Source organism: Galleria mellonella, unplaced genomic scaffold (genome assembly GCF_026898425.1).
Source record: "Galleria mellonella isolate WM207_F2 unplaced genomic scaffold, CSIRO_AGI_GalMel_v1 utg90, whole genome shotgun sequence".
Taxonomy (NCBI): Eukaryota; Metazoa; Arthropoda; class Insecta; order Lepidoptera; family Pyralidae; genus Galleria; species Galleria mellonella.
The window spans coordinates 3,122,501-3,136,299 of NW_026442172.1; the positions used below are offsets into that span (position 1 = coordinate 3,122,501).

The following is a 13,799-nucleotide window of genomic DNA, read 5'->3' on the forward strand; positions in this document are numbered from 1 at the left end:
GTAACTTAGATCTCGTAATATGACAAAAAAAAAATATTATTTTGTTATTTCAACAATTATTTATTTCGAACTAATTTAAATTAAGAAATATTAAGTGCGACCGAGTATCGAACCTAGTATGTCATTTTAAAAAGTATTTCTATTTAACATTCCGCCACGGAGGGTGTAGATTATTTTCTAAGGCCAAGGAATTCCTTCTTCTTAGATTATTTTAGTATTAATATATACCAAATAATGTTAGGTCTCTATTTGGTCTTCCTAGAAACCACAGAGGTTTTCATTTATTACGATGGGACAATGAACCTAACTTGAGTTTAGAATTAATTCGGTGAATAAAAGCATATTTCGAAGAATTTTTTGACAGCACAGGCAACGCTGCTGTATTTATACTTTCCATATAATACAACATCTAAACGATATTCTTTAAAAATTTCATTGCAAAATATTGATAAATAAGCCGTTGGTAGGGATCTCCTTAAATATGCCCATTGAAATAGTGTATTGAATTTCAATTTCAATTAAGATTGTGTTTCACATATGAACCAACATTAATGGTGCCAGAACTAGTTAGTTTTTGATTTAAAAACTAAACTACTGGACCGATTTTGGTAAAATTTCTATTGGATGAATCTGTATTGGATAAACAAAGAATTTCCCAATTCGGTATATAGCTGACGGAGTTATGAGATAACAAAGATAAAAAATTAACCAAATTGAGTACCTCCTTCTTTTTAAAGTTGGTTGAAAATATCGATGCATTAGATTTTCACTTATAACGTACATCGACTTCAAAAATACCAGTTTTGTAAAAACATTAAGTTACACGTTAAAAAATAAAAAAAGAATAAAAACAAAACTCGATTCTCTTATAATCACAGAGAGACATCGATCTCGAACATATACAAAATAATTTTGTATGGACATGTTCTTCTATGAAGAAATTTTATGAATTATAATGGAGTAAAAAAATCTGCTTAACTCCATTAATTTTGCTCAAATTGACTTGAAATTTTGGCATAATAATATTTCCGGCAATTGTACTCGTATACTAATGAAAAAAAATATGAAGAGACAAGATTAAAATCCTTATCCTGCTTGTCTCATCTTCACTTATCATTACTTATAATAGCTAGCAATATATCAATAGCGTGAGTGGAGCTCCCATTTTAATTTACATTATTTAAAAAAGTACATTTTTATGATAATTATAATTTAATCTAAATTGATCAGTGATCGCGCGTTGATGGTTCAAAACAATGTACAAAAAATATTTTCATAAATCTACTATACGTTCCTACGTTCATAAGAAAAAGTTGTTAAGTTCCACGAATCAGCTTAGGTATATAGTTACCTATTTACTATCACTGAATTTGTTACAAGAACCTTATCTATTCTCAACGCTGAATATGTTATATGGAGAGCCTTATTATCTACTAACTATATCCGATGGGTTTGCCCGCGTGAATCTTTATATAAAATATATATATTACATTAGGATATAACCTACCTGTGTGCCAAATTTAATTCAAAACTGTTAAGCCGTTTAAGTGTGATTGAGTAACACATATATAAACATCCAAACACCTTTACAAAGTTACATTTGTAATATTGGTAGGAAAATGTGTTTTAGCTCTTTCTTGTATGATATTTGAATATTGATTAATTTCGAGGCTATAAAGGTGTGTCATAAAGGCACTATGTTAGTGAGAGGGGAGGGACAGTCAGAGGGCTGAAGGCGCGCCACTGACTGGGGTGCGCCCAGTAACCGACCTAAATACTTTTTTGTCAGTACAATTAAAAATAGTTTGCCGTCACACCTATAATCGTGTCATTGAATAGTGACACTAGCAAAGCTATAGGTCACCAGCGGTAAATGTAAAACAGGTAGGTACTATTCTTAATTTATGATGCAAAATGTGCATTACGTTACGATTATAATATATATTATTGACTCATCATAGTATAAGCGAAGGTTAAGTTTTAAGTTAATAATCTAAAAGTTGGTCTGTATATTGTAGTTCGGAATACTGTTAAATTTTTTCAGGTTCAAAACATTAATCATTAGACTAATTAACATTGTAAAAAATTAAGTACCAACGCATATTGAATTAAATAACATAATCGTCATATTAGCCGTACATATGAGTACATTATAAAATAACATACATTTTATATATTATTATTAGGTACACTATAATATAAAAAAGTAATAAATTCAAAATGTAAGAAATTGTTTAAATAAAGTCAATGCCACTAATAAACAAGGCATAAGCTTTTTATGCAACTAGAATAGATAAGCCTACGACTCATCTGATAGAAAGTGGTAACAGTAGTTTTTTTATTTATTTTTTTAATAGATAATAATGGAATGGTAACCCCGCCTGTGCTATCGGTATACGCTGGTGGGACACCAGTGAGTGATGATAGGTGAGGATGAAGCAGGTCAATTAGCCCACCGTGACGAATTTAACAATAAATCAATTACGATGGTTTCCAAGGGCAACCACGAGGAGGGCGACCTGACGGGGTATATTGCTAGCAATGGGGCCATTACACTCCATTACTAACAATCCCTTTCCCCCAAACGATCAAGTTAGGTAGGAATAACTTACGTAAACTACTTAGCAATTCTGGTTTATGATGATGTGAATACGATATCCCTCTGAAAGCGTTGCCGGCGCCATCAGGCCAGTAGAGAGAGAAGATATTGTAAAAATGTTTTACTGTTTTTCACCATAGTTATAACCACCTTAATATAAAGAAATGACCTCACGAGCTTGACACAATTTTGCTGCAGCTAATTTTATTGCATTTATTTTTGTTTCTTTTTATTAAGCTCACTATGTTGATGATGTCAACGATGACGTCATATTTGTACCACGAAGTACTGAACCGGTTCCGCCGCCGACGCCGCCGACCTCCAATTATGGTAATGCCGTTCCACTCCGCTCATAAAATTACATTATGAACCGTCATATAACACAGAATTGGGGTCTAATGCTTTATCAGTCTAGTTGCTAATAAGACGTTCGACAAGGTATTTGCAAGTTCGAAAGGTTTTAAGAGGGCAGTTAGTTAATAATCATATGTAGAAGGAAAAATCAACGTAGTAGTGAGTTTACAATAACAGTATTCCAATAATACGCGAAATCTTGCCACTTTTCCATCTTAAATTCTGATATCCTAAAATGATTGTTTCCTACAAAAGAACCGACCTCAATTTTGACAAAATTAGTTATTTTGATTTAAAAACTGAACCACTGAACCGATTTTAATAAAATTCCTAGGGGACCAATCTGTAAGTACATCCTTTCAGATAAAAAAAGAATTGCCAAATTGATTCAGAACTAACGAAATTATGATAACAAACATAAAAAAAATCAACAAAATTGAAAACATTTTTCTTTTCGAAGTCGGTTGAAAAGTATAAGTAACTCGTCGTTCTAATTAAAAAAAAATCTAATGAAACTATTAGGAACATATCAGTTTTTTTATAGGTGATAATGAAATAGTAACCCCACCCGTGCTATCTGTATACACCTGCGGGGTACCAGTGAAGGATGATAGATGAGTATGAAACAGGTCAGTTAGCCCATCGTGACGAATTCAACGAGAATTGTTCACGATGGTTTCCAGGGGGAACCACATAGATGTCGACCTGATATTGCTAGCAATGGGGCTGTCAAACTCCATTGCTAACAATCCATTCCCCCCATTATACTAATATTGTAAATATTATTAAAAGGAAAGATTTGTTTTGTTGTATGTTTATTAGTTAATAATGGATAAACTCAAAAAGTACTTAATCGGTTTAAAAATTCTTTTATCCCTTGAAATTGAAATCCCTACGAAAATTAGAATAATATAACGCAGAGTGTAAAAAATTTCTATTAATTTTTTTTTTCTAGTTACATATTTACATACATTACATACTATTGGACTTATTTATATTTTAATGGATTATTTATATTCAGCGCTTACCACATGGCAAAGAATAGGATACCCCTTCGTTTCAGAGGGAACCACGTGGAGGTTGACTTGATAGTGCATATTGCTGTCAAACTCCATTGCTAACAATTCCTTCCCCCCGGAACATATCCGTTAGTAGAACACCAAAGTTGTTTCTACATAAAATGTCATAATATTTAGATAGAATGGAAGACTAAAACCACAACAAATTTTATGACAGAAAATAGTGATCTTCATTGTCATGATATGTTTTTGATGAGATTTTACCTCTAAAACCTTCCTATTTTTGATTGATTCAGCCAACCTAAAACATGGATGGAGAAAATTTAAAATTTGAAGATAAGTACTATTCATTACAAGAGAAGAGAAGGGAATATTTATCGTTTGATCTGTTCTTGAAATATATTGATATTTTATTTGATTATATGGTATTCTATACACATCGACACAAACAATACAATACGTGCTTTGGTGTAGCTATTTCAAAATTCATACCCTACCGGTAATAGGATAACAAAGTTTATATCGGTAAAGTATGGGCACTAATATTTTTCTGTTGATTTTTTAGGGAATTATGTCTCTTTTGTTGTCGTTGTGTTACTGATTGATCGAATGGCTTTTTTTAAAGTTAACTGAAGTTACGAGTAATATAATTATTCCCATACTGGCATATATAGCATGGTATTTGATCATCTGGTAGGAGTAACAGTTATTGTTATAATTATGATATGAGTGCTAAACTCAAGCCACAATAAAACTGTTTTGTGTTAATTATAAACGTTCATTGGCATGGAACAGAAAACAAAACTCGCTATGTGAAAAATGACTCAATTTAAAATCTTACGTACAGAATGCAAACAGCTATGCTCATATTTCGATTAGAAGGGTGCGATATGGCTGAGTTTACTGAAATTACAAGTTACAAAGACTTTTACTGTAATTCTAGATAATAACAACGCATAATGGTATTCAACATGGGCATCATAGTATAATGATTGTAACCTATAGCACAAAATATGATATAATAGGTAACTATAGAAGAATTAATCACTATAGGTCGATTGACCTGACTTTATTTTCACTTATCATCCCTCACTAGTACCTGTCAGCGTATACCGATAGTGATGCGGGGTTACTATACTGTTTTTATCTCATTATTACTACGTAACTAACGTAACTACCAATGGTGCTGTTTTTGTCTGTATGTAGGTTACCAATGTCCAATTTTCATCAGTTGGGCCGTTTGTCTGTACTGGCTATATTTGCCGTCAGCTTGTTTACAATTCCCAGTTATCTACGTATGATTAATCGATATAAAAATGGGAAGGTCTTAATTCAAATCTACTTCTTTTTATGGTACTGTTTTTAGGTTTGTCTTAACAAAATTTATATATATATATATATATATATATATATATATATATATATATATATATATATATATATATATATATATAATTTCTTTGTCAAGAGATTTAAAAGAGGTAAGTACTAGAAATTTCAAAATAGACCTGCTTATCTAAGTGGAATGAAATCATGTCAAATGTCATTCATATGACATATAACTTTAGAGATTTATTTTCACTTTCTAAAATCGTTTTTTGTTTCTTTTGAATCAAATGATGTATCTAACTGGTATAGCTTCGAAACGTTATAAACATAAATATGTTTATAACGTTTATAATTAAATACCTATGAATTTCATATCACGAACTCGATTTATGTCTAAATTGTTCATATCTAATTAGGTATATTTATTTTGTGTACGAACCCCTGTGTGTCCTGTGTGTTTATGAAATTTTAGAATAAATTAATGAAAACTATGCGTAACTGCTTTTGTACTGTAGTTTGTATTTTGCGTCCAGCGCTGTAAATATTTCGCCCTGTTATCGATCTGTTATGAAAGCTGTATAATAATGTACCCACTTATTGAGTAGGAGTAAACCTACAAGAAACAAAACAATGTGGTCGGCCCAGTTGTTCGTTCGCAGCGTGACGACGCGGTAAGCGCGAGAACCTCTTATCGGTGCAAGTAAGACGCTCCCTCCTCTACCTACCTCCCTTGAGTATACGTATGGTAGAGCCCGTTCACGTTTAGTTAGCCCGTCGCCGCGTCGTCGTTGTTCGCTGCGCTGCGTACGTCGTCACGCCTCGACCGGACACGACATAAAAGTTCAATGAACTTGCTAATTCAGCATTATTTTCGTAATTTTATACAAAACATGTAGATCTTACCTATACTTGCCTGTAGGTAGGTATTTGCTCACTGTTACATCATTGTATCTTAAGTAAATTATATTCCACTTTTATATGTACATATAAAAATAACACAATTAACTACTTAAGTATTTATGACCTATTTGAATTTGACTTACTGTTGGTTCATTCTTGATATGTTTTTATAAAAATGGACTAAAGATGAACAGGAATAATTTACAGATAATACGTAATTGCATTGAAAATCGAATTGCAGACCTAATTTTATCATTTTAAAAACACATATATACTGACTAACTTTTTGGCATTCTGCCTCGATAACACACATGTTTATTTCATAAGCATGATTTAAAGAAACACTGAAGCCTTCATTATCATCATCATATCAGCCATTTATTTTCCACTGCTAAACATAGGCCTTCCCCAAAAGGGGGGTTTTGCCCGTAGTTGCCACGTATGCAACATTTACAGTACATATTTACACATGCAACATGCAAGTTAAACCTATTTTTATATTTGACTATTTAGTCAAGTAGAAAAATAAGTTTGCGAGTTCGTATGATCACGATAAAAAACAACTTTATGTCCTATTAAATGTCCTTAACCACATGCTACGAATACTTATACCAAATTTCTTGGGAGGAGGGGTAAGAAATAATCATTAATAGGATCTAACAATGCTAGGAATATACTTACTTATGAACTTTATATACTTACCCAATTTGACATCAATTCGCCATGATGATACTGATTTGTTTCATCCTCACCTATCATCTCTCAATTTACTGTTACCCCATCTGTGCATACCGATAGTGCAGGCGGAATCACTATTTTATTTTCAAATATAAAAAGAAAAATATCAAATTTTATGATGATCAATTAAAGCAAACTCATTTAGATGCATATTCAAAAAAGAGGATACAGAGGTGTTTTCAGAGTTGGCTATGCTCGCGAACATACAGTGAGTGTAAAAAGTATTCGTACACCTAGGGTTATAATAAAAAAAACACGAATTTGAAAAATACTGTTAAATAGTTTAACATTCCCGCACTTTGTTTATGATAATTTTTGTTTTATAAAAAAAAAAATTATACAACATAAAAATATTTTTACGTTAACTAAGCAAATAATGACAAACAAAAAGTATTCGTACATTCATTCTTTTTTAAATGAAATTCTGTATAAATCATTAATCAATAATCAATCGAATTTTTCATATGCCTACAAAGCCAAGGTCATTTTTAATACGTAGGTATAGATATTAGACGTTTTAGTTATACTCGTGACAAGTATAGACGTGTTTAGTTACAAAAATGGGTCGTAAAGCAAAAGAAACGAGTGAAGAGGAGAGAAAAATAATTATTAATTTGCATAATCAATGCAAATCATTATGTGAAATTGCAAAATTTGTCAATAGACCACGTTCAACCGTACAGACTGTAATTGATCGGTTTTCTATTACTAAAACACTAAAAAACAAACCCAGAGGTGGGGCGTCCATCAAAAATCACGCCTCGATTGGATCGGAAAATTTTAAATTGTGTAAAAAAAAATCCAAAAATTAGTGCCCCTCGAGTGTTACAAGAAATTAATAATATCAATGATTGCCATATTTCTGTCAGTACCGTTCGGAACGTATTACGTAGTAACGATTATCATGGAAGAACTGCGCATAAAAAGTATTGGGTAAATGATATTAATAGAAAAAAAAGATTAGAATTCGCAAAAAAATATATTAATGAAAAAAATCATTTTTGGCAAACTGTTATTTACTCAGATGAATCGAAATATAATATTTTCAAATCGGATGGACATCATATGGTATGGAGAAAACCTAATATGGAATATAAGAAAGAAAATTTATGTCCAACGGTAAAACACGGTGGTGGGTCAGTATTTGTATGGGGTTGCATGAGTGCTTTTGGGGTGGGAAAACTTGCATTTATTGATGGAATTAGGGATCACAAAACGTATATTAATATTTAAAAAGAGAATCTTCTCTCTAGTGCAGCTCAAATGGGTTTTAACAATAATTGGATATTTTTACAAGATAATGACCCTAAACATAAAGCATGGAATACTAAAGCATGGATCCTGTTTAACGCTCCAAAATACCTAGAGATTTCTCTTCAATCACCTGATATTAATATTATAGAGCATGTGTGGGATTATCTCGATAATAAAATTCGAAATCGACCAATTTCGTGTAAAGAAACACTAAAAATTGCGCTTCGCGAAGAATGGGCATTGATACCGTCTTCTTATATTTTCAAACTAGTTGATTCGATGCCGCAGAGACTCCAAGCTATCATCAATGCTAACGGTGGTCCAACAAAGTATTAATATTTTTTTAATATTCATTTACTTACAAATTTTATAAGTGTACGAATACTTTTTGTTTGTCATTATTTGCTTAGTTAACGTAAAAATATTTTTATGTTGTATAATTTTTTTTTTATAAAACAAAAATTATCATAAACAAAGTGCGGGAATGTTAAAATATTTAATAGTATTGATTTAAATTAGATAAATAAAAGAAAGTCTATCAAATTCGTATTTTTTTTATTACAACCCTAGGTGTACGAATACTTTCTACACTCACTGTATATACGTCGGAAATGCATGTATACTACGGTAACCACTCACCATTAATCGGTCCTTTGCACTGGTATAAAAATATTTATAAAATTAGTGACTAGTATTTTTTAATTTTTGACATCTAGATGATGATACCTATGTGTGTGTATTTCAAACTCAATACATTAATGCATAGGATTCTATTAATTTATCACATATCTACTCTTTTTCCTTTATTATTTATTGTATACTATAAACTTTTTGTACGCATTAGCATTAGTAATACGTAACGTGATTCATTCTGGTGTTCATTGATAGAGTCGAAGTGGTAACGCTGTTATGTACAGACAATACAGATTTTACGTTCTTATTATTCATTAGACATTAAATATTCAGGTGTGTGTATCATTACCGTTTGAATGTTCTAACGTGCGAATAATCCTCGCCACTTATATCACTTACTCTACATTACCATAAGGGTCCATCAATAATTTTATACTGTTCTAAAAATGGAAGTTCGTCATTCGTTATTAAAGTTATTAATGTGAACGTGCAGGCGTCGACAACGATAGCCACAGATCGGCGACAGACCTTCGCCGTTTATAGCGGTGACGACATCATACGGCCCGAGTCGATTTCTTTTCGCAGTACCCAAGATACGCGGCCTGACTCCTGACCTGTTCTATATTTATATATTATTAGTTGCAACCCGCGGAATTTTTCATATGTATGTATGAGGAAAAACAATACCTTAATGTTTTTTTTTTTCCAGGACATAATTCCATTTTTGAATTTAATTTCAATAAGTTATACGTTAAAGCGTAAAGTAAAATATCTAAATATTTTTACTTACAATCTGTCATGTTTACAATAAAGTAGGATTGATTCTAACAGAAAATATACATTGTATTTTATTAGTCATTGCTTTTATTGTAGTGACATTAACAGATGCGGTTACCTCACCGCATTAATTCTGTAGAGTCATCACATTGGTCTCTTGCAGCTGTGAATTTCGTAATATAAATAATGTTCAATACTGTATTGTATGAATAATGTATTTCTAACGTTAGATGTAATATGTTTAAGTCGTAGTTCAATCTGCATTGTTACCTATAAATGATAAAAAATTATCTGTATAGATACGTAATTTTATTTGTTACACATATTTACTTCGTATTTTTTAGTTGTCAGCTTACTAATTATAAATGTGAAAGTTTGTAAGGATGTTTGTTACCTAATGCATAGATTAAAGTAAAAGTTATTAAAAATATGCACTACATACTAAATAGAGGAGGATAAATCAAAGAGTAATAATAATTTTAATAAATTTGATATAAGTTTCTAATCCTTTTTACCTCTTATAGTAACCGATATTGCGCCGGCTTTCTTACCCTTTAGACCGAAACACAACGCACACATTGTTTCTACACTGTAGAAAGCTATGAGTCCTAGATCGAGACACGTAAAACTCTACAACTCTCTCTTTTTTACAATAGTTATGTTTTTTTTTTTAATTGTATTATTTATATAATTAAAAAGTAAAACATTAAACCAAATATTTCATTTATTTATAAATGTTATAAATTAACCTTAATTTAGTATTGTACCATAGAGATGAACGTTTAAAACGTAGGCGAAAAACTTAACAAAATTTTCTCATGTACGAGTAGTCGAGTATAATATAGGTATATATTTTTATATTTACTCTGCATATTCAAATAATATGTCAAAAACAAGCCCCTAAATGAATTTTTCTATGTTTGTATTCATTCATTAACATGTTAGTCATTATCTGTCTACTGCTGATCATAGGTCTCCCTCTAGACATAAAAAACCATCCTTATGGTAGTTTACCATTGGGGTGATTTTGCCAATAGTTGCTACACTTGGCAGGCGGATTGGCAACTGCAATTTGGCTTTTGGTGATATTGTAAAAAAGATACTGCTGTCCATCCCTTGACTATTAAATTACCTTAGTCGCCTCTTATGACATCCACGGAAAAGGAAGGAGTATTTTATCTATGCCGAGACCAACGATGTTTGTATTATTGTGTAATAATTATTATTTATTCGCCTGTATTATTTACAAATAATTAAATTTGATAATATACCTTGTTTGTAACTAAATAAATGTATATACAAAGTATAAACAACAAATTATCAATATAGTGAATATTTTTTTATTATTCCCAAAAAAAAAAAGGTTTGAAGCAAAAAGCTCTCTTGTATCTATCTCATGGCCTTTAAGTACATTGGCCTTGTCCTTAGCTCGAGTAGGTAAAGGTGAACGTGTAGCTGTACAAAAGCTTGGTAGATTCTATTTCCTGTCAATATATTGAGAATATCGTTGCCATTAAATATAGGAAGTATAATATAAATGTTACCTGTAACCAAAATACTTTTGGCGACCTAAAATTGTAAAACTACTTTGAAATGGGGGATCGGTGCCCTGTTCGCTTAATAATACAAATGGCTTGAAGTCACGCGAACAGCTAATAACTGCAATACTGGTATAGCTATATAAGACGGGAAAGGTATGTATTAAAAGCTATATTACAGATGTTGCCTAGATAGTACAATGTTATTGAAGCGACTATTTTATATAAATTACTTTTTCAGCTAATTTTTATATTAATATCTAATAATAAATACTTTGATAATTAAGTATGCAAGTGGCAATAATAAGCTGAGAGCTTTATAATGTTAAGTAAGTGCTACTAAATATCCATAACTATTTCCAATGGCCTATATACCTACCTACCTACCTACGGTATATACTTTATTCGTAACAGACCATTATAATGCTGAATGCTTATTATATTATAATGTAAATGTGTTATCTTCATTAGTCATGGTATAATAAAATGATTCACATAGAAAAATGGATTTATTATTTTAATTTTATTGTAGATATTGTATGAAATATAAACACATAGTCACAGATAAAGATGTAATATACATACACACATACTTTGTAATGGGAATTATAAATTTTATTCCCAGTAATAAATAAGAAAAATAAAAAGAAAAACTAGAATACATTGGTCCACAAAAAGGAGCGACTTCAATCTTAAATGTAACGATAAACAATAAGATGTCTCATATTTATACATTATAAATATTGCGTCCTTACATACGAATTTTGTTCGTTATAAATGTTTTTTACTCGATAAAATAAAACGACCTCTACTTTTGTCATATATTTAATCAAACCAACAATAGAGTGAACCCTATCGAGACGAAAACGAGTTAAGAATTAGTAAGGCATTAGGTTATCCCATAACTATACGCGAAAAAATTTATATGAATGAGAAATTCAATCTTTTCGAACTCACTTAATATACAGAGATTTAAGTAGGTATGTAATATCAAAATAAAAAGAAATATATTTATTATAGACATCCAGTTGATTGACAGGCTGCGTTATGAATCAGATTTGATTCAGAAATGACCGAGAATAGAGTGTATGTAGTATGACCACTCTATTTTACATCTAAGCTTTTATCTGTATTAGTTTGTCCGAAGTACTAATATAAATAAAAGCAGTATGTTTACCCTTTACTTCAATCTTTTTCTTCTCTCTAATGTAAGTTAACCATAAATATGCTTATGGAAAAAAAATCAACTATTAATTTATAATTATATTGCCTAATTATACATACATATAGACACATAAAATTATTGCAATTCATTTAACATAATAATTACACATTTAGAATTGTAATAAATGCTTCTGCACAGCGTTATTATTCTTGATAACACTGTGGTAACTGTATGTTTTACGTAGAGACATAGTAATAGTTCAGAGCATCAGCAACTAGAAAATAAAAAATACTCTAAATTATACAATTTAAAAACACTGTACACCTTCATTATCATCATCATATCAGCCTTTAACCGTCCACTGCTGAACTTAAGCCTCCCTTTTGGAAGGTTTTTGCCAGTAGTTGCTACGCTTGGCAGGCAGATTGGCAATCGCAGTCAGGCTTAAAAGTGTTAAGAGGGATGCTGCTGCCCATCACTCGCCCTCCCTTAGTCGGCTTTTATACGTACGACACCCACGGGAAAGGAAGGGGTGGCTTATTCTATGCGGGGACCATACGATTAAATAACATCTTAGTGAATAATAATAATTGGTAAGATATCATGCAATACTTCATAACTTTTAGCTTCACCGGGAACCCCATTTATAGATAGTAAGGAATGATAAATAATGCGATATGATTTTCTTTTTTTTTAATTACATGGTATATTGTAAATTACTATCATAAAAATAAATAAGTTCTTATTCTTATGGTACTATTGCCAGTTCTGAATTATCCATAATAGTAGTCTAAGCGGCCCGTGAACAAAGCAAAAATGAAAAATATTATATTTGTTTTCGTTATTTCGTTACATCAAAAATTTAAAGTATATTTATTTTAAACTATGTAACAGAAAAACTTCAAAAACTTTTATCACTTAGAAATTTGGTATGGCCTTAGAGATTTAAAACTGAGTTTCTATATTCTTTATGTAACTCATTTCAGAGACTAAAAAGATACTTTGTACACAGCGTCTATGATCCGTTATCTTTTTTTGCAAATTGTTATTTATGTTTAAAAAAGTTAATATCTTTTCTGATTAGATATATTTTTATCTTGTAAACACGGCGCTGTTAAACTGTTTGGCTTATAAAATTTCATCTCTCTCTTCTGGCATTTTGCCACTAGCAATCTCTGTCGCGTGAAAGCTGGGGACGATCATGTTTATGTTTATACAATTCGTAACCCAGTTACGGACGGTGGACTATACGATGGCCTTTATTAGATCTGGTGCCGCTGTCAAAATTGATACTGACCGCGCTGGCCCGTGTAATTCAGTGTTGTAAAGCAGTGTAATAGAATAATAAATTTTATTTTTGTTCTGCTGAGTCTTCTGTTTATAAATGTAAGAATGTAAATAGATAATATACAATACAAAAGTGTAAGACACAATTCTGTACCTATAGTTAAGTAATAATTTAAATTATCATTAACACCATATAATTTGCACAC

At 31.1% G+C, this 13,799-nt stretch overlaps 1 protein-coding gene across 2 annotated transcripts in view; it reads left to right on the forward strand.

The window, feature by feature from the left end:
- Nucleotides 1-13,799, forward strand: part of LOC113523296 (uncharacterized) — a 31,227-nt gene that overhangs the window by 367 nt on the left and 17,061 nt on the right. Inside the window, exon 1 of one of the 2 annotated variants that reach the window (XM_052902360.1) lies at nucleotides 13,674-13,692. The exons of the other annotated variant lie outside the window; for it this stretch is intronic. The gene's annotated coding sequence lies outside the window, so the exon portion shown is untranslated. Of the gene's footprint in view, nucleotides 1-13,673; nucleotides 13,693-13,799 lie in introns of those variants that run through there. 2 annotated transcript variants of the gene reach the window in all.